Genomic DNA, 23834 nt, shown 5'->3' with positions numbered 1-23834 from the left:
AACATTGGTCTTCTATTTATTATCCCCAAGGTAATGACCAAGCGAAAGTGTCCACCAATGCTATCCTTAAGATCTAACTTTGCACAATCAACAAACCTAGAAGGGACTAACATCTTCAGATTAATCTAGCTTTATGGGCTTATAGAACAAGCATCCAAACTCTAACAAGAACAACACCCTTTCTTTGGTATATGGAATGGATGTTGTTCTTCTAATTGAGGTTGAGATTCCTACTTTGACGATCTCCATGCAAGGCCTCATTAGTGATGATGATTATAGAATAACTTGGCTTCAAGAGGTAGAATTATTAGATGAACATTGACAAGTGGCATGTGATCATCTCTTAGCTTACCAAAAGCGTATGTCTAAAAGATACAACAAGAAAGTTAATCCATGTGACTTCCAAGTGGGTGACCTTGTTCTGAGGGAAAACCCTAAGAATCAATAACAACAAATATAGAAAGGGAAACTTGAACCCACCTAGCTTGGTCCATACATAGTTACTATAGTGTTTAGGTTTGGTGCTTATCAACTTTCAACAACTGAGGGAGAATCACTCAAGGACCTGATCAACACTCTTCATCTAAAGCAGTTCTATAGATGACATGCTTTCAAAAGCTATTTTGTACATATTTAAAAGTACTAAAAAATCATTATCTTGGTTAAAACCTAGCAATACGCCTTGGTAATACCAAAAAAAGTGAAAAAAAAAGAACAAAAAAATTGAAAAAAAGAAAAGTGCCATTAATGAAAACCTGGCAAATGGACATCATGGTAGCAAAAATAAAATCTTTGCCAAGAAGGTGAAAACCTAGTAAACAGGCATCTCTTGTTTCAGATGCTACATCTTGTAGCTTCTGGCTCTTGTACAATTTCTTTCCTACTTTAATTTGCTACTTTTTCTCATGCATCTATGGATTTAATCTTGTCATAGTCTCGAGAAAAACACCCTATAGTGTCATAGAGGATCTCTTTCACGTCAATCACTAGTTTTTCTAACTACGTCTATCTATTGTCACTTGCTTCACCTATTGAGATTCCTCTCATGATAGATCTCTTTTGCATCGGTTACTAGTTGTTCTAACTACATATGTCTATTGTCACTTACTTCATGCTAGAGATTCTTCTTGAAGAAGATCTCTTTCGCATTAGTCACCAGTTGTTCTAACTACATCTATCTATTGTCAATTGCTTCACCTATTGAGGTTCCTCTCACAAAAGATTTCTTTCACATCAGTCACTAGTTGTTCTAACTGCATTTGTCTACTATCACTGGTTTCACTATCAAGATTCATCTCACATAATATCTCTTTCATGTTAGTTATCAATTGTCCTAACTGTGTCTATCTATTGTCATCCTCATATTGAAGATATTTCTTACACATGTTCTAAGAATTAACACTTGACATCAATCCTATAACATTGACATTGATTGAAATATGCTAAACTTTTCTTTGTTTGTTTTTCTTTCACTTTATCATTTCCCTTTAAGAAAATCAAGGATGTCTCTTTTGATCAGAGAAGTGAGGACTAGGGGCATGATCTTTTCTTTGCTTTCTATTTGATAGTTTAGTTCTAATGATCTAGAGCATCTATATAAAAGGGGTGCCCACTATAAGAGCCTCCATCTTGTATTTGGATAGCTATGTATACCTCAAATCATTTTATATAAATACTTTAGTGAGGTTGGTTCATTTCATTGCTTGTTTGAGTGAATTCTCTATGCTACGGTAAATATTTATACTCATCTTGCTAAGTGACCGTATGGGTCACTATGAGTATACTTAGCATAGTTTTGTCTTAGGTTACCGATGTAGGGTCTTCATGAACATAATCTTTACTAAATACTTATCATAAGGAGGATATCTCATGTGTCTAATGTGTTTTCATGCAAGAAAATTTTTGGTCATCCTAGCATTTATGCTTTGATGCTTATGTTTTCTTCCTACATTAAAAGGGACACATGTTCAAGTCAATCTAGCTTCTTGTGCCTTAATGCTTATATTTAATCTCAAAAAAATTAAGACACATGTCATATTCATATTCTCATGATTGCAATGTCAGTGTGAATTGTATGAGATTTGTGGGTCTAACTAAACACTGGGTGATGATAATTCTATGAGTTTAGTAACTAGACCTATGGTTGTAGCTAGCATAGGGTTGCATTTGATACTCCACTTGCATAAGGGCACAGTTTGATCATTTCTTTAATTGCATCTTTCAACATGAGAGGTTGTTGATTTCTTCAAAGCATCATGTTTCTTCATGATCGCACAAGCACTCAACTCCTTGGTTCATCCTTTTGACTTTCACAGGATAACTGTCACTGATAACAAAATTGAAATCTGCATGAGATGTTAGTTCATTCACATTTTGCATTTCATATACATAATTTCATAGTCATATCATCTACACTACATTAATACATCATATAATTTTGCATTTCATCACAATCATATCATTAATATCTCACGTATGATAAACTGTAAGAGAAAAGGTGACATGCAAAAATGCTCAAATCAAAGATCTCATATATATATATCCAATGGAGTGAAGTGTAAATTGATCCAAAAATGCATACTAATTGAGCACTACTGATCTCAAAATGACACAAAATCATGCTGAGACATTCGAAATACATCCTCAAAAGGTAAGACCACTCACTGGAGGTCCATAGTCTGTCAGTTGATTGTATCACCTGGAATGCTCAAAATGATGATTTTGCACTAGGACCACCATTTTTGTCTTAGAGCTCTTTTCATCTCAAAAGATAAATGCACAAATGAATTGAAAATGATCTTTTGGGCCTTTATATAGGTCTTGACCTAATTTTTCAAAGTGCTTCAATTGACATGAAAATTTGCCCGTTAGCTAATTTGGCTACTTTGAACTCATTTTCGGGTGCAAATTCAAAATTTGACAAACTTAAATAACTCAAATTCACACTTCAAAATTTTAGGAGTGACACGATCAAACACTTGTGCAATCCATTTTACTGATACTTTGTGAATCTTGGAATATTGTCAAATCATATTTCTTCAAAATTTTCCAACTTTTTTAGAAAAGTCAACTCTAGTAAACTTTGGTCAACCAAAGTCAAACTTGTCAAATAGACCTAAAAATCACTCTAAATCAACTCAAATTTTTTTTGATGCTCTTCTGATCTTTTCTACATTCTTCTAAATCTCTGATCACTTTAGTGTCTATCAATCTATGGCTCTACATCACTATTCTAGTGTGTCATCTTTCAATTTTTCTCCTAAGGTGCAGGATGATTACATCATTATATTTTACAAAACTGGCTTCAACTTAATCTAAATCTAATGTCTTGATTGATAGGGGCATCTCATCGCTCGGGGCATCATTGTTCCCCCCAATTTGACATCATATGTCATCTATCTTATCTTTTTGATCAGTTGATCACACTTATAATAGTCCATATCATAGTTCGATGGACAAGTATCGAGGCATTCTAACCTTGACTCTTGAGGATTAAGCCTCCTTCTAGGGATGATTCTATGATTCATGATTAGCTCTTGTTATCTTTTATGGACTAGTATTTAAGTGTTCTATTTGGACTCTAGAGGATTAAGCTTAGTTCTAGATATGATCCTAATTCTTGTTGAGAATTAAGCTCCATTCTGGAGATAATTCTAAACTCTTGATTTTACTCACTATTTTATGGATAGGTATCAAAGAAATCTAACCTTGAATCTTGAGGATTAAGCTTCATTGTGGGTATAATTCTATGAGTCGTGCTTAATCTTGTCAGCTTCTAATAGATAGGTTTCAGGGAAATCTAACCTCAATGCCTAAGGATTGAGTCTCATTCTAGGAATAATTTTGTGAAGTTTGATAATCTTTGTTCTTTCATATAAGTATCTAGGTGTTCTATCTTTATTCCCTAAGGTTAAGCTTCATTCTAGAGATAACCTTAAAAATCTCATCAATTGCTCTCTATGTCATCAATCTTAGAACCAATCTCACTTCTCGGTCTATATTCTTAGACTTCTAATTTCTTTGAATCAATGTGTTTCTTGTACATTCATTCAAAGAAGGCCTAAGGTAATACCCCTAAATTGGCACATTGGCATTTTGAACCAATTTTGGTATATTGATCTTAATTTAAAGTCCTATTGTACTAGGCAATTCTAATTTCAACAATCTCTACTTGACTTAAGTGTCAAATGCCAAAAATCCTTAATCTACATTACTCACATACTTTATTTAATTCCTAAATAATAATTGAATTGATAAATTAAACCCATTAATTGAGTTTAATTTAATTATAAGTCTTCGTACCTTTGTTAAATTAAAATCACCTTGTTAGCTAATATACGTGAGTAATTAAATATATTTGATTTAATTAATACACCTTCATTCTAGTTATTGAATTTAATTAATAAATTAATTAGATTATTAAATTATGAGGCCATATTTAACTTTAAAATAAAATATCCTCTATTTATATTTCCTCTTCAGTCCAGAATTGGAAACATTGAGTGAACTAAAATCAGAAAAAAAAAAGATCAATCAACTCCTTATTACACTCAAAAGTTATCAGTTAACTTCCTTTTCATAAGGGAATTTTCTATTATGACTGAATCTCATCTTCAATCTCAACCTTTTCACTCAGTTTAATCTCAATTGTTGATCAAATTCCAGGATTATATTTAAGAAACTTTCAACTACTCATTTTTGAGGATGCACATGAAAAGTATCAAATTAATGCCAATTTGTTTACTCAAGCATTTACATTCACAACTTCATTGCTTTTACATTGTTTTCTCATATAGATTACAATGCATCCATTTAGATTGATTTTCTTATTTTATTATTAGATTAGTACACTCATAATTTAGTTTAATCTTACATTTTGTCTAGATTAAATTCTTTGTACTAGTGGTCTAGTTACCGATCTCTCAATTTTGAGAGTGGACAACAAAATCCATCTAGTTAGAATGCAACAAATTGATTTGTTAGATCATAACGAATGGACAATTCCATGTTTATTTCAAGATGTTTGTAACATGTAAGAATCATGTTGAAGTGTGTGATTAATTTAGAGGCTCACAATTAGCACATAGAAGACTCAGTTAGGACAATTGGTGACTGACGTGGAAGAGATCTTTTTCAAGAGGAATCTCTATAGTAGAGTAAGCAACAATAGATAAACTCATTTAGGACAACTGGTGGCTGATGCTTAAGAGATTCTCTAGAAAACCATAGAGTGTTGCCCTTGAAACTATGACTAGTTTTAATCCATGTAATTTTTGCAAAGAGTCTTGAATATAATTGAGAGTGTATGCATGAGTGAAAGCATCAAACTAAAACAAGAATGCAAAGTACTAAAAATATGAAAGCAACTATACATGAGCCAAAAGATGTGCTGCAAGAGGTAACATTTGAAACAAGACGCATCTGTTTACCAGGTTTTCACTTTCTTGATAGAGATTCTATTTTTTTTTACCACAATTCTTGTTTGTCAGGTTTTCATCAATGACACTTTTCTGAATTTTCAATTTTTTTGTTCTCTTTTTTTTTTTTTTTTTTTTTTTTTTTTTTTTTGTATTTTTGATTTTTTTCAATTTTTTGGTATTACCACAATGCATATTGCAAGTTTTTCACTAGAATAAAAGAATTTTTAAGAAATTTTTGTAAAGACAACAAAGACTACAAAATTAGAAGAGACAAAGACAACAAAGATTACAAAGAGAAAGGCAACAAGTCTTGCTACATTTTTGAAGAGGAAACAAAAGATGGATCTGATGATCATGATGATGAAGTGGTGTATATTGCAATGAAGAATGAATTTGATGAGGCAACTGCATTAGTGTCTTGCGTGAACAAGAATGACAGATGGATCATTGATAGTGGGTGTTCACATCACATGACTCGAGATAAAAGTAAGCTCATTGCCTTGAATTATTATGATGGAAATAGTGTAAGGTTTGGTAATGATGTACCATGTCTAATAAAAGGAAAAGGTTTTATCAAGCTCACAAAAAATATTTTATGTAAAAATGTTCACTATGTTGAAGGACTTAACTATAATTTGTTGAGTGTGTCACAACTAAATAATTTGGTATGTAAGGTTGAGTTTGAGAAAAAAATTGATAAGATATATGATACTAATGGAAAATAGATTAGAAAAGGTAATCAAACTAGAGGTAATCTATTCTACCTTGATATAGAGGATTTTGCTTGTTTAGTTGTAGAATTTGATGATGTGTGGTTGTGGCACAAGAGGTTATGTCATGTTAATTTTGATAACTTGGTTAGTATCGGTAACATGAGAAGAGTAAGAGGCTTGCCTAAGTTGAAGAAGCCTAACAATATAATTTGCAAACAATGTCAATTAGGCAAAATGACAAAGTTAAGTTTTAAGAGTAAGAATTATACCTCTAAAGGAATATTAGAGATTGTTCATACTAACTTGTGTCGACCAATTGAAGTGCAAATCTATAAAGGAGATAAGTACATTATGCTACTGGTTGATGATTATTCTAGAATAATGACAGTTATATTTTTAAACATAAATATGATGCTTTCCAAATGTTTAAGTGGTACTTAGCAACAATTGAGAAGGAAATAGGTAAAAGTCTGAAATGTTTGAGATATGACAGAGGAGGAGAATTTACATCAAATGATTTTGAGATGTTTTCTAACAATAGAGGAATCAAAAGATAAACATCTATTCCTAGAATTTCTCCACAAAATGGAATTGTTGAAAGGAGGAACATATCTATAATGGACTGTGCTAGGACACTCATGATGGAGAAAAATGTTGCTTTGAAATACTAGGGAGAAGTTGTGAGTACAATTATTTATACCTTGAACTGTGTACAAGTCAAAAAAGGTACTCATTCAACACCTTTTGTACTATGGTATGGATATTCACCCAATGTAAAATATTTTAAGGTATTTGGAAGCAAGTGTTATATTCTAAAAGATCCCAAGAATGGTAAACTAGATGTAAAAAGTGAAGAAGGTATACTTCTTGGTCATTCCACAAGAAGTAAAGCTTATAAGTGTTTAAATACTAACACTAACAAAGTTGTGGAAAGCGCAAATGTGAAATTTGATGAATATAAAGAAGTATATGAGGTTGAACCTGTGAAGGAACTAGAAGAATACAAATTATTTGTATACTTTTATGATTTGTATACTTCTAGCTACATTCAGGTACTGAGTTATAGAATGAAGTTTAGACACATTCTAATTCTAAGATTAGTGTTCATGAAAGAGATTTTCAACTACTTGACAAAGAAGTACATAGTGATTTAGAAGTTGAGAGACAAAATGTAGAATCTAGAGTTGAACCAAAATTATGTATGTCAAGAGACATCACCCTATTACACAAATCACTGGAGATAATGATGCTAGATCAATGATAAGGAACAAGTTGAGAAATGATACATGTTTCTTGAGCATGTAAGAACCCAAAATGGTGAAAGATGCCTTAGAAGATGTGGACTAGAATAAACCCATGGAAGAAGAGATTGAACAAATTGAGAAAAATACGACATGGACTCTAGTTCCTAGACCAAAAGTAAAAAATTTGATTGGTACCAAGTGGGTATACAGAAAAAATTTAGATGAAAATGGTGAAGTCAGAAGGAACATAATTTGTAAAGGATATGCACAAGAAGAAAAGATAGACTATGGAGACACATTTTACCTTGTTGCAAGACTAGAAGGAGTAAGAAATCTACTTTCTTACTCTATATACAAGGGTTTCAAAGTTTATCAAATGGATGTTGTCTGCATTTATGAATAGTATTTTGAGGAAGAGGTTTATATAGAACAATCATAAGGATTTGTTGATGCTAACAACAAAAACATGGTATGTAGACTACACAAAGCTTATATGGTTTGAAGCAAGCACCAAGAAAATGGTATGAAAGGCTTCATAATTATCTTGTGAAGAGGATTTGACAAGATTGATGATAACAACAATCTGTATTTGAAGATAGAGAAAAGACAATGCATTTTGTTATCTAAAATTTGTGTTGATGATATCATATTGGAGTCAAGATACTTTATGTAATGCTTTTGCAAATTAAATGAAAAAAGAATTTGAGATGTCTATGTTTGAAGAGATCAAGTTCTTTGTGGGTTTGCAAGTACATCAGATGAAATATGGTATATACAATAGTTAGTCAAAGTATGTAAAGGAGATACTAAAAAGTTTTGGATTGGAAGATTCCAAGCTAGTAAGTACACCTATGGCAACAAGACATAAATTGTCAAAGAATGATGACTCAACTGAGGTGAATCAAATATTATACAGGTCTATAGTTGACAAATTACAATATTTAGTACACAACATACCTGATATTGCATTATCTATAGGGATAGTTGCAAGATTATTTGCTAATCCCAGGGAGAATCACTTTATGGTAGTTAAGAGAATAATGAGATATCTGAAAGGAATAGAGGACTATGGTCTATACTACAAGAAAAATGAGAAATTTGAATTAAGAGCCTATACCAATGCTGATTGGGATGGAAATATTAATGATAGAAAAAGAACTAGTAGAGGTGAATTTTTCTTAGGAAAAAGGCTAGTTACATGGACTAGCAAGAAATAAAACTGCATTTCTCAATCTAGTGCTGAACTTGAATATGTTGCTACTATGATAAATTGTACAAATATTGTATGTATCAAACAACTACTCAAAGGTATGAAGGAGGAAATCACTAAACCTATGATACTTTATTATGATAATACAAGTGCTTTAAATATATCAAAGAATTCTATGGTGCATACAAAGACTAAGCACATTGCAATCAAGTATCATTACTTGAGAGAATTAGTTCAAGATAAAGAGGCAAAGATGGAATATGTTAACACAAAAGAGCAAATAGCTGATATCTTCACAAAAGAATTACCTAAGGATTCTCATGAGTATCTAAGAGGTAAACTAGGGGGACACCCCTATTAAAGGCTATCTAAGAAACATAAGGAATACCCTCCATCAAACAAGTTGATTGACATATGATACATATTGATGCAATGGATCTTACTTTAAGAGATGCCTAAAGTAATCAAAGAGCTGGAGCTATAAATTAGTCACAAGCAAGGTGACAGAGGGAGAAACTAAAAAATTCATATCTACATATAAAGATGACAAGTCTTTGGAATTGTTGTAAAAGAGGGAGAAAGTGTACTAAGAGTAAAAGTGTACGAAGAGATGAAAGTTGAGGGAGATGAACGAGAAATCCTAATCTACCTAATCCTAACTATTGAGGAGTAAATGTGGTGAGAGAGAAAGTGTACCTATTGATTAGATCTACCTAGTAAGAGGGAGATATAAGAAGTAATCAAGAGGGAGTCATAAGGATGAGTTGATTGACTATCTATTGGTCCAAACATAATTTTGTAACCTATTCAGAAGATGAAAGTTTCTAATAAAGGGAGAGATTTCAATACAAGGAATTATTTTATTTTATGTATTTTTTTGGTCTTACTAATTAAGTCTGGTCAATTTGGTTTGTCATCAATGCCAAAGAGGAAGATTTTTGAAAACAAATTGATACAAGTATGATAAATGTGTTTCAATCATTATTTTGTCACTGATGTCAAACTTTCTAGATCCTAGTAAGACAATTACTTATATAATTTAAGTACTATCATTTATTTGATTAATGAAGAGGATTTGATAAAATGAGATAACAATAGAACCTAGAGGAAAGGTTGAGTTATGATATGAAAAGGAGCACAAGAATGAGTTAAAATAGTTATACTAGAGTGCATTGATAATCTACTTAAGGTTACAAAGGTTGGTTACACTAATTAAGTTTAGACAAATAAGCTAAACAAATTGTGTCTGCCAATCTTAACATTTTAGATAGTGGTTGTCAAGGAAAGTTAGTGCAAGCCTAGTAGAAAATTAGTTGGAGTCAAGCAAAGTCAATTTTAGTGTAAGTTGAGTGAAATAATGTAAGCCACGTAAAGTTCAATTGATGTCAAGCACCATTAAACTTTAGTTCATGGCGAGTGATTTAATAGACAATGTCGAGCAATGCAAAATGTGCTGAGCATCAGAAGCTAATTAATGTTGAGTGTTAACATTATGAGAAATATTTAGAATTTGATTAATCTAAGCTGACAAGTTTGATTTCTTGGATTGTATGAACCATGTGGAAGATAAGGTTGATGAGTTGGTGGCACATGATTCATGTTGAACCATTTTGAGGCAAATTTGATGAGAATTAAAGAAGTCTCTATAAGGGAATGAAATGAAATGAGGGGTATATTCATTGAATCTTACCTAATCCAACCTAACCTAAAATGCATGATGGAGGATGAATGAAAAAATATCTTAATTCTCTATTTATAGAGATGGCTGGCTAGAAGAAAGGGTTGTCATGTGTGAGAACCTAAGGAAGACAAGGAGTCTAGGATATTGGTTCATTTAGTGACCTCATTAAAGAGACTACATTGGCAAGAAAAGTAAGAAGGCTTAAGAGTATGGATGTGTGAAGAATGAACAAGATATTAGAGTTGAAGAGTGTGAAAGCCAAGTAGAATGGAGGACTAGAACAAAGATCTATAATCTATAAGTGTGTCGTAAGTTGTTATTAGATCAAGCCTTACTATTACTCTCTAATTATTATATCAGTCTAGGGTAAATCCTTTGGATTGAGGTTGACCTAACAGCCATGTGTAAATCCTTTAACTGGGTGATATTTCAAGTGAATGATCTAAAGTCCTCTAACAAGGATCACTCTAATAGAGTGATTGAAATCCTTTAACGAGGTCACATTTAACAATGTGCATTGTAACCTTTAACAGGGTTGGCCTTTCATAGGGAATCACTTCAGAAGAGTGAGAATGAGTAGAATTTTATTGGTGGTTTTTCCCAAATTGAGTTTCTATGTTAAACCATTGTGTCAAATGTGTTATTGAATCTGTTATGTTTCATGTTTAAATTTCTATAAACTGATTTGATAGTAACCTACAAGTTTATGTGATTACATAATCTAATGGATGCATGCATAATGAAAATGTTTTATGGATATGGGTTCACCAAGATGTGAAAAGTTTTATTTGCACATCTAGACCTTGGATAACTGATTCACTCTCCCTCTCAATTATTCTAAATAATTCCAACATTTATTCCTATAGGAGTTTTGATACTTGTTCTATAAGCCCATATAGTTGGATTTATTTGAAGGTGCCAATCCCTTCCAAATTTATTAACTATGTGATGCAGAATCTTGAGAATAGCCTTATTGGATGCTTTTGCTTATCCATTACCCTGGGGGTAGTAGATGGAAGACCAATGTTGCATGATTTTGAACTTTGAACATAGCTCATTGAGATTTTTATTTTTGAATTGTCCCCCATTGTCAGTAATGATGGAGGATGGTACATCATACCTACAGATGATGTAGTTGAGAATGAGTAGAGCTACTTTTTTTCCATTAGCCTCAAAAAGAGGGATTGCTTCTACCCATGTTGTGAAGTAGTCTATAGCTATGATGATGAACTTGTGTCCATTCTAAGAAGATGGATAATCTAACCCACCAAATCAAAGGCCCATTATTGGAATGGCCAAAATGTGATGAAAGGAATTAGCTCCCTAATTGGAGCATGAATCAGATTTCCTTGAAGTTGGCACTGTTTACAAGACTTGGCATATATGGTTGCATCTTTCTTCATCTTCAACCAATAGTAACTAGCTCTAATAAGTTTGTGAGCCAGTGTCAAGCCATTTGAGTGTGATCCTCAAATGCCTTCGTGTATGTCAATTAATGCATATTTTGACTCATCGGGTTCTAGACACTAAGGAGTGTACCAATCGAGACCTCTACTAAACAAGTCATTATCAATGATGATGTACCTTGAAGCCTTTCAATAAGGTGATGTTTATCATTTTGGTTTAGAGAATCTAGAACAATTTGGTCACATAAGTAAGAGTAGATATGCTGACAATGAGATGAATCATGTCCTATGACAAAAAAATCATTTAGGTTTCAAGAGAATCATAGGCATGGTAGGATAACGTCTCCGCCAAAAACTCATGCTGAAATTAATTTTCTAGCATTTGTAACATAGAAGCTAGAGTAACCATTACATCAACCACCTTGTCATGTGCATGAGGAATTTTTAGATCATCAACCATTCTTTTGTAAGGTGTCAACTTCTCATCTTTTGTCTGATAAATATCATTGACCTAATTAATTACCAACTATGAGTCACCAAAGATATTCAATTTGTCTACCCTCCATTCAAAAATGATTTTCATGCCATTGATTAAGGCTTCATATCCTACAATACTATTTGTACAAGGAAATTTAATCTTGTAAGAATTAGCTAAAGAATATTTCTATGATATTATAAATACAATTCCAATGCCAGATCCTTGTTGTGTGAAGGAACCATCAAAGAACATAACCCATGTTTGGTGTGTTAGTAGTTGAATAGATTCATCAAGATATTTTATATTCAATAGTTGGTGACTTTTCATTGGTGTCTCTGCTAACTGATCAATGATTTCCATTTGATATATTCAATGCCAAACTCACTCATGATCATAACCCATTTAGCCAACCTTCCTATTAGAGTAGCATTGCTAAGAAATACTTTAATAGAGAAATCTTTACAGTCAGTCATGTAGTATGAGAAAGCATGTAGTATCTCAACTTCTAGGAAGTGAAAACAACTGCTAAGAAGGATTTCTCAATAATGCTATATTTCATCTCATATGACATTAATGTATGACTGAGATAGTATACAAATTGTTCTTTATTGTTGTTATCTTCTTTAGTTAGCAAGATACAAAGAGACGAGTTTGTTGCAAAGATGTACAAAATGAGTGGCATCCGATAAATAGGAGGCATCAATATTTGTGGATTAGCGAGATACTCCTTGATCTATGTTAAGATTTGATCACAATCCATGTTCCAATGTTTCATACCTTTAGTCAAAGTTTTAGTGAAAAGTTTTCATTTATAATCTTCTAACTATGATATGAATCAATGAATAGTTTGAAGTCTTCCTTGTAGCCCTCTCATTTGACTAGTGTTGCAAGGTGGAGGCATTTCCATTATATCTTGAACCTTTTCTGGGTCCACCTCGATTCCTTTTGTAGACATAATGTAACCAAGTAGTTTCCCATGTGTGACAACAAGAAAACACTTCTTAGGATTTAATCTGAGACTAAATTTTTCCATGTGATCTAGGATAGGTCCCAAATCTTGAAGATGAGTATTTTGTTGCATACTCTTGACTAGATTATTATTTTTTTTTTTAAAGAGGGGTAAACGCTTTGACCTGGAGCTATGAACCAATGAGGCCACAAATGGGGGACCTCATCACCATGAGATTTGAACCTTGATGGCAAGGATAACAACACAACAACTTAACCATCACAACATTCCACTATTGGCACTCTTGACTAGATTATCATCAACATAGTCTTCCATAGTTTTATGCATCATATCATGGAATATCATAGTAACTGCACATTGATATGTTGCATTGAAATTCTTTAAACCAAATGGTATTACATTCCAAAAAAAGGTACCCCATGCACAAGTGAAAGTAGTCTTCTCTTGGTCTTCTGGTGCAATTTTGATTTGATTATAACCAAAAAATCTATTAATGAGTATATTTTATATCCAAATTTCATATCCACTATCATGTAAATGTTAGGTAGTGGAAAATCATCCATAGGACACATTTTGTTTAAATCTAAAAAATTAGTGCAAACTTTGATAGATTTGTCATATTTTGAGACTGGAACTATATTTGATATCCATTCAACATAATCAATGACACAAATGAAACCAAATTTCAAGAGTTTTTCTAGTTCAACTTTAACAAGAAGTGCCACATGAGGGTGCATCTTTATGAGTTTCTATTTAACAAGTTTCACTCCTGGTGTAATAGAAAAATGATGCATGATAAGATTAGGATTTAAACCTAGCATATTTGAGTATGTCCATGCAAAGTTGATCTTCCTTTCCCAAAAGAAAAAGAAAAAGATTGTGAAAGATTTATAATATGAGGATGTTCCTTAGTTTCCATATTGATTGGTTGTGTTGGTTTTATCAATATTGATGATCACTCCTAAAAATGACTTGGAAGTGCATCAAATATCTTAGCTTTAGGCACCTCAAAGAGGTTTTCACCTTCAGATATGTCTTCCATTTTTACTATTCTAGGTTTCAATATTGCCACAATGTGGTTTTCACCACTGGAATGTCTATTCTTTTTTATTTTGATTGTATGAATGTGGTATTTTATGTCAGCTTCAGTCATATTGACACTGTGTTCACTAATAAAAGCTGTTACTAGTTCAACAATGTAGAGATAACAAGCAAGAGCATAATCATTATAGAATATGGGGACTTCACTAGATGTAGTATTTGAATTCTAGATTATTAGCTTAGGATAAGTGAGTGAAAGAGTAGTGATGGGTTCAATTGCATTCATAGTATAGTCATCAAATACATGGACAAGTAATCTGAGACAAAAAATGATTTCATCCAAAAGTATGTTCAAATTCCTTTAAGTCCTAATGACATCAATTGAAGACATGTCAACATCAGTAGGGTGAGACTCATTAGACCAAATCCTAGATTCCTCTCCTATTTTGAGTTAATTTTTATATGTGTGAACTTTATCAACATCCTTATTGGAAGTTGGATCTAAGAGAGAATTAAGTTCATACTCTCAAGAATTAGTGTTACATGGAGTCAATCTATAAAATTCCTCAACAGTCATGGGTACCCATTCTCCACTTTTATTATCATCTTGATTGTGAAAAATTCATTCAACAATGATAATATGAATAGACTCACCCTATTCCTATTGAATTAGGGGAGTATCAATAGTATTCTCAAAAAAACCATTGTTAGCTTTAGCAATACTGACATATGGTACAAATTCATCTGGCTTTACAAAGAACATAACAAGATTCATTAGAATAGGATAAGGAAAGGTATCCTCATCATTATAACTTTCCACTTGATTATCAAACTCATTTTGTGACTCATATTCAGATGAACTATTAGATTCTAGTATAAATTTGTTGATCCCTAAATGAAAGGGAACTTTCTTGAAGCCTAGGCATGTTGTTTCATTAGGCCTTCTAGATGTTTCTTTTGATTGGATCAATTAGTCCTTTGTTGTAACATCCTATAGGACCATTTCCTTTATAAAAAAGATTTTTTTTATCATTTTAAGACCTAGTCCATACTTTCTGGGAGTTATCTTACGAGACTATTCTCTGAGATCAGCTGGGACTTCTTCTTTGTATAACCAAGCAACAATGGCTCTATTTTCATCTTCATCTTCTAGAGGTACAATGCCATTTAAAAAGGAACCATTGAATACAATATTAGGTGATATCAAATTAGGTTTCTTCATTTCCAATGGTATCCCATAATGGCAACAAGATTCAAGAAGAGATGTTAAAGCCAAAACTGGTTCAATGTGATATTCACCCATTCTAGTTTCTGTTAACTTGAGAGTCTTATCCATTTCTTTGATCTTGTTGAAATGATTGTCTATGGACTCTCTATTACTAGGAAAAAAAATATAATTATATTTTAGCATGTCACATGTGTAATTGGTATTAGTAGGTATAATAACTTTTGATCCTTGGAATGGAAACTTGAAACATTGATGGTATTGCTTGTATTTCATGATGCAAGAGCATCAAGCTTGGATTTTGGTGGAGTTATGATTTTCATGGATAGGAATTTGTTGGGGACACATTGGGGAATATTTTCCTATGTGCACATAGAGATTGGAGTTATCATGTTAAAGTTTGGGTCATTTTTACCTTGCTGCTAGAGATGTGTTTTCTAGTTTCTGGGTGCCTATTACAGGCCATGTAACTAATTTTTTGAAATGAGTTAGAGTTTGAAAATTTTAGGTATTAAAGAGGGAATAGATTAATCCATTTTATGAAAGGAACAAGTCCTAATTCATTATAAGTTTGGAGATATAGAAGTTCTCCTAGAGTATCAATTTCTAGTAGTTTGCATGACTGGTTTCTATGCTTAACTTTCGAGATGGATGTGCACTTATCATTGATGAATCAAACTTTTTGCCCTTAAGGGATTTTAGAGGAACTAAATTAATACCTTTAATTTTAAGCACAAGTTATAATTCAATTGGGGCTAGGAGATATTGAAATTTTTCTTGCGTATCAATTTTTAGACATTTAATTTCTATTGAAGGCCAACTTGTGGCTCTTCAAGTATCTAATGTTAGGTTTATTTAATTTTTAGCATTCTAGGCTGACTTGTGGCTTAGATTGGTATAAGTAGGGGTTTTTTTGAAGTCTTTAGTCATTATTTTCATTCATTTAAAGAAGGATTGAGTGTGGAGAGTAGCTGAAGAGCAAGTTTTTCTCAAGTCTATGGACAAAGCATTGAATGTGAGGTAGTTTACAATAGGATTGTGATTATTATCTATCTTGGAGAAGAGGAGGTGGTAGAGGAGAAAATTTTGAGAAGACCTAGTAGCTATGCCTTGGAAAATAAGGAGATTTCTTGGTGGGCTTGTGGGCACAAATTTAGATCTTCCTTGGAGGTTTCTACTAGAGTGTGGATCTAGAGTAGCTAGTGTTTGGGTTGTATCTTGAGGGATCTTGCAAAACTATTATTGTAATTGCTTTGTATTTGGCCATAACTAGGAAGACCTTATAGCCTAACACACTGCATGTAATAGTTATCTTATGAATAAATTATTGTAATTTAGTATAAAATCTTGAATTTGTATTTTGTTTTCACTGTGTGGTTATTTGCTGGGGGCTAGGACATCTCCTTTGGGGATTCTCCTACCTTTCACTCTATCATTCCATGAGTCCATGGTCTTCATAATAATATGTTGTATGCTAAAGGAATATCAAGGACCTAATAGATAATATCTCTTTCTATAGGACCAACTCATAGAGGCAATACAACAAGACCTAGGGATTTGCGTTCTACTTCATCATATGCTTTGATGGTTATTTGAGTGTTAAATATGGGCCTCTAATTCAACCACACACTTCAACATGAATTTTTTTGTTAGTAATATCCTACTTTGAACATGAGATTATTTATTTGACATGTCTACACAAGGCGATCTATTTCCTTCTAACTAGACAAGGTTTTACTATACGCTCTCAGAATCCAGAGTTCAGTAACCAGACCAAACTAGCACGAAGGATTTGAATGAATGAAAATGAAAGATTAATGTATGTTTTTGATATTTTTTATGCAAATATATGAACTAATATAGATGATATTCAAATTAATCTAAGAACAATGATAAGAAAATTAAGCTAAATGAGTGCATTGTAATCTAGATGATGAGCATGAAAATCAATAGAGTTTCAAATGCAAAAATGCTTGAGTGATCAATCCAAAGTGATTTGATACTCTTCACTTTCCTTCTTCCCAAATGAAAGGTCAAGGGTGTCTTTTATAGAATCTTGGACCCAATCAACGGTCAAGATTAAACTAAGTGTATGGTTTAGATCGAATGAGAGATTGAGTCCTCCATTTTTTATGGAGTCAAATGAGATAAAATAGGAGATAATATTGATACATTCAAATATGTGCTCATAAATATTAGTCTAATTAATTAAATAATTAGTTTCAACAATTATGATGAGCATATTTGATTAAATAAATATATTTAATTCTTTTTTCATGTGAGATGAATTAGGAAAGAATATTGACCCATTTAAACATGACATCATAATTTAATATTCTAATTAATTAAATAATTAGTTTCAACATTTATGATATATATATTTAATTAAATCAATTTATTTAATCCCTTTTTTATGTTTATTAGCTAAAGAGGGTGGATTAAATTAAATTAACGTACTTAGGACTTATAATTAAATTAATTAAATTAGGAGCTTAATTTAGCCAATTTGAATCAACATTTAGGAATTATATAAAGTATGTGATTTATAGAGATTATGGATTTTTTGTATTTGGCACTTAGGTCAAGCAAAGATGATAAGAACCAAAAATGCCTAGTCTAATAGGACTTAATTAATCAACAAATTGATGTTGTGATATTGATACACAAAAATTGGTTTAGAATGCCAATGTACCAATTTAGGGGTATTATAGATCCCAGTCATTTGCATATTGGTATCAATGTGCAAAGTTGGAGGGGTAATTAGTTTAAGATAGAGGGGCCGGATCCATTGTAGGAGTTTGAGAGAACACCTTTTCTTTTATGCGCAAGGGTGTTTCATTTGGAAGAAACGAGTGGGAGGATTATCCCACATTCATGCCATGTGTGACTCTAGTGCCTAATTTATATGCAAGTGTTAACTAGCTAAGTAAACATAGTGATAACATAATACTCATAGTAATCCTACTATGTATTTTGTACACAAAAGGTATAGATACAAAAATCTTTTGACAATGTTGATATCTTCAAAATCTGATTTGTCCTTTGTAGCTCTACACAACTTCGCATATACTGTCTTTTCTCTTCTCTAATATAAAGTTCACATCATATAAAAATATTTTGACAATTCTAATATCTTCAATATTTGATTTGTCCTTTGTAGCTCTCTGTATAGAACTTCACATATACTGTTCTCTCTCCTCTAATATAAAGTTCACATCATATAAAAATCTTTTGACAATGATAATATCTTCAATATCCAATTTTCCCTTCATAACTCTCTCTACAAAAACTTTCATATACTATCATTTCTCTCCTCCAATATAAAGTTCACATCATATATCAAGTACATTTCAGTGTCTAAAGACATCACACAATTTCACATAAACAAATCTTTCCTTTTTACCCTTTTGATTTGTCCCGTTGGCCTTCTAGTCTTCACACATGTCCCAAAACATAAAATTGACTTTTTCTAAATTAGGGTTAGCATCTAAGATGTTGTCCCTAATTAGTTAAGTAGTTATTTTGGTAACCTTAACATGAATTACCATTTTCTTGCCTCTACTTTGTTCGGCCTATAAATGATTGCAACTAGTAAATTTTTAATATCTTCACTTGTAGAACTCATAATGACACGCAATCTAAGATGTTGTATCCTCATACCTTGTTCTACCTTATCTCAAGTGTACACATGCTCATATGCTCTCTATGAACTTCACAAACCAAAAAGGTGTCTTTGTTGAATTTTTTTTTATAACACTTAGACAATTTTCTGAGTCTTCATTCCAAAACATTGTCTTCATAACTTTATCACATCATATAGATGATATTTTTCCATACTCACCTCTTAGCCAAATTTCCAACATGAACCTACAAATGTGTGGAACAATAACCAATGTGCAATGATGATGTAACCTAAGTGCCACATGGAAAAATAGTGTGACTTCAGGAGAAGAATTGGTAGGTCCCAAAAGTTTATTCCGAAGCTTTGATCGAAAAGTTTGTGTAAGTTTAGAGTGTTATGGGAATGATTGTTACAATATTGAAGGCTTGCTTAACTTTTTCTTCTTTAGGGTTCAATCGGGTCCCATCATGAAGCTCTTGAAGTCAAATGATGATGACATGTGGCAATGGTAGATCAATCAAAATGATGTGATGGTGACACTCATCATGCAGCCAATCCTATAGTGACATGTGACATCTTGTCAATGGTCAACTAGGTTTGATCAATGGTATTAGACATGAAAATATTCAAAGGTTTAATTAAAATGATAACAAAATTCTTCCTTTCAAGAATGCGAGCTCATGGGATAATATTTGAAGAGACATAAAGTGGGGCCCATGTAAGAATGAAGATTAAATAAAAATTTGAATATAGTTATGTGGATAGTTGAAATGTAATATTAAGGACTTGTGGAGAGAAAAAATTTTAGACTAGTAAATGGTTATTTAGAAGGGCATACCTAGTGTAAATGAAATTAGAATATACAAGTATTAGATATTTATGGAAAGGTATCGTAACAAGGATTCTATTTTTTTGGTAAAATCAGTGTAGGTCTATCTAGGTGAGTGATTTTCTAAGTTTTTTCAATACAAGGGCCATCTCAAACTAGTTGTTTTGGCTTTTTCCATGGCTCTTCAAAATGAGTTTCTAGGCAAATAGTTAACTCAGTTTGTCCCAAATTTAGAGAGGATGTTCTTGTTAGTATCCTTTTTTTATGGGTCACTTTAGTGGGGGGTTTTTGGAAATATTTTTATTATCAATTTAGTTTCTTCATCATTTGAGGAGTTCATTGAATCATATGATGATGTTTTGTTCTTTAGCTGAAGGGTGAAGAGAGAAGAGTGATGATTTGCTATAGGTGGAAGAAGATTCAAGTGGAAAAATGAAAAAAAAATGCTAGATCCAAGATTCTTCTCCTTTCTATTTTTTTTCCTTCTTTCTCTTTGGATAGGGTTGTTTATAAATTATTGGACAAGTTTTCATTGATGTGATTCCACCTTTCCAACATTTTTCTTCTATTTGAGTAGCTTTGTATAGTCTCCATAGAGAAAACTAATGTATCTAGGTTGAGCTCTTTTGTTGGGTTTGTGTGTATTTGAGTTGTATCTATTTGTATGATAGAAGATATGATGAGGTTTCATGAATAACACATTTTGTTTTAGATCTCTCTGTAATATTTATCAAGTTTCAAGTGAGTAAATCAACCTTTCTTTATTTGATGTCTTGTTATGAGATGTACATCTTCTCCTTTTGTGATTTGATGCAAGGAATCAATTAAAATGCTTAATAGAGAACATAGATTGATATGACTTTTACATGGATTTTGACAAGAAGGATGAAATATGAATGCTAGTAAAGCATGTTGTAAAACAACATATATTAGATCTAATGTTATCTCAAGTTTTGTTATGCAAGTACTTCATTTCTCATGACTCCATTTCCTAAAGGCAATATGACACTTATCTTAGCTACATGATCTTACATCCTTTTCCATTTCATCCATGGTTCTTGTTGCAATTTAAAACTAAATAATATTTCCCTTTATGTTGTAGAGATGAAAGAAAGACCCTTATTAGCTTGTGGATTTATAGGTTGTGTAGTTAGCTATTGGAAACCTATCTTATTGCATAAGTATAGAAGATTTTTGGGTATTATCTGCTTTGTTTAGATTTAGATCTATGATTTAGCACTAATTATTTTACTGAATCTAAGGTCCACCCACCTAGGTCTTGTAGAGACTAAAGTGTAGAAGGAGTGTTTCCTTGTTAGTTGGTCCAGGTTCTATTCAAGTATGTTAATTATGGGAATTAGCTACCAGTAGGCATATTTTGTTTTGGCTTCTAGGTGTACATAAGAAATGTGTTACACTCTAAACCATTCTATCCAAGGGATTCCATGAGTTCAAAATGCTTGGATGCTGGATTAGAACTCCCTATCCATGGATTGAAAGAGAGTATGATTCAAATATGAGGGCACTTAGCTAAGCCTTAGAGATACTCTTCTTGCCAGTGAACCATGCAATGGGAGGTTTCGAAGATGAGATGCAAGAATACAAATGTCCACAAGGAGTTCCTCAAGGATGCAATGCAAATGTGGAGTAAGCTAAGATGAAATACAAAGTGCAGCTATGTTAATCAAGATGAGAGTATTACAATATCCAAAATAATTACTAAGTGATTTAAGCTATTGCAAAGAAACTAAACTAACATGCAACTATATGCTAAAATGCCATATGATCTTAAGCTAGTATGAGATGTTGATGAGAGAATGAGACAAGAAAATGGAAGTTCTCCACAAAGCTCCAAAGAAACCTATTAGAAAACTAGTAGCACAACAATATTCAAAATGTGGATGGATCCTTTGAGGGGGAAAGCTCTCTCTTTCAAAGTTTCACAGATAGTAGAGATCAAGGTCAAGATGATGGAAGATTAGCAATGGAGTTTGAAAATAGGAGTGATTCATGTGCACAAGCAAGTCAACCAATAAAATATAAGTTGAGTTCCCATATAAGACAAAAGCCACAAAGCCTTTTCTTTTAATTTGAAAAATAGAAAAAGGACTTTATGTGTGCACTTTAAGTGGGTTAGAAGAATCAGGTCTTTTATTTAATTAAAAGGGGACATGTTCTTTTAATCAAATAATGAACTTAGGATAGCATAGTCAACCTATAGGTTATAATAAAATTAATTTATTATTAGTAATTTGGTCTTGGTAAATAATTTTACTAAATTAGCCAAAATGTTGAGAAGGGGGCTAATAGTCTAGATGACCATTTTTAGGTGATTACAATTGCCCCTCTTTGACTAATGCATGATCAATTTGGGAACACATTATGTCAAAAAAAATAGAAGCCAAGAAGGTAGCAATAGATAGAAATATCTAATTATGAAGAACAAAATGTAGATGGAGATAACAAATCCTGAATGTACACCCTGATAGCGATAGTACCAAACACTAGGAAAAAGACAATGTTAGATTTCAATAAGAATGTTAACACCTAGAAAAGCAGATAGATTGAGAGCAAATAAAAAGATCAAACATATGCTCCTAAGAAATAGATATCTGTAGCAAGTGATGATAGGGTATTTTTGCCCCCTCAGGATCAAAATCAAAATGAGGTAAGGGAAATTTAGAAACAAGAAAGATATGAGAAAATTGAGATATAGAAAAGTCCACAATGTGATATAGATGATTAGAACCAAAGATTGACTATAAAGAAATAATAGAATGCCCTAGTTTGACCAGACTTGACCATAAAGGATAAAGCATGAAAATTAGGTCAAATCAAGTAGAAAAGTGATTTTAGACATGAAAGGGTGAACTAAAGTAGATATGAAGCATAGAAGTGATGAAGACATGAAGAAATGAATATGCCCCAATGAAGATTCAAAGATTAGATCTGAAAAGTTTAGCTACCTACATAGAAGAAGGTAGAATTTTAAAATGTGATTTTGACAATCAAGATGAACGTAGATTTTTATTTTGGTCCCAAAAATGGATCTAGAATGTCAAAATTAGCCAAGGGTGCAATTTTTGCAAAATTTTGAGGAGTTTGAAAATTAGGTCAAAATGAGCTATAAAAGGGGTCCTAGTGTCATTTTCAAATTCATTTTGTCATTTGTAAATTTGGAGAGCTTAGAGTGATTTGGAGAGAAAAAATGATACTAGCAGGCATTCTGACCCATTGACACAATTTCAAGCGTAACTGGTTGCACAATTGGCCAGTCCACTACGAGGCACCGATAAGTCTTCACTTTTTTAGAGCTTTTTAGAGCTTTTTAGACCTTTTTTGTACATTTTAGAAAAATACAAAATATCATGTGATATTTTAAAAAGGATCACACAAGTACTTAAAAAAATATCATACGATACTTTTTATTGAAAAATGTATCATGCAGGTAGTAAAAACTATGTCATATGGAGCATACCCATTTATCACATGAACTAGTGTGAAATGTTGCATGAAAAAATAAAATGGTACATGTATATCAATAACTATCATACGATATGTAATCAACATTTTGTATTGCTTGCATATAGTAGGAAATGCCACACAACTTATTTTGAAGCATTTTACATTGAATTTTTTGTGTGTAGATAATTTTTTGGATGTGGTACTAATGTTTTCATGTCTTGTGTTGCAGATAGTTTTTCCAACCCTTCTTATTTGAGCCCCCAAAGTGGTGGGGTTGTGGGTTGTACAGTATCTAATGGATGATGATACTACTACCATAGCTACCATGGGCTTGAGATGTGTTATACAGATGCCGGGAAAATCATGGATGGTTGATTGCACTTACTGAGTGGTGGCATAGTGAGCATAACATGTTTCACTTGCTGACTAGAGATGCCTTGATCACCTTAGAGGAATGTGTATTACATCCTCAAAGTACCTTGCCATGGTGATATAATGAGCTGTATGTTTGATTGTGCTATTATGCTTTT

This window comes from Cupressus sempervirens, chromosome 1 (assembly GCF_028749045.1).
Source record: "Cupressus sempervirens isolate cs-2001-9-10 chromosome 1, ASM2874904v1, whole genome shotgun sequence".
NCBI lineage: Eukaryota > Viridiplantae > Streptophyta > Pinopsida > Cupressales > Cupressaceae > Cupressus > Cupressus sempervirens.
This window is presented reverse-complemented; position numbering follows the sequence as displayed.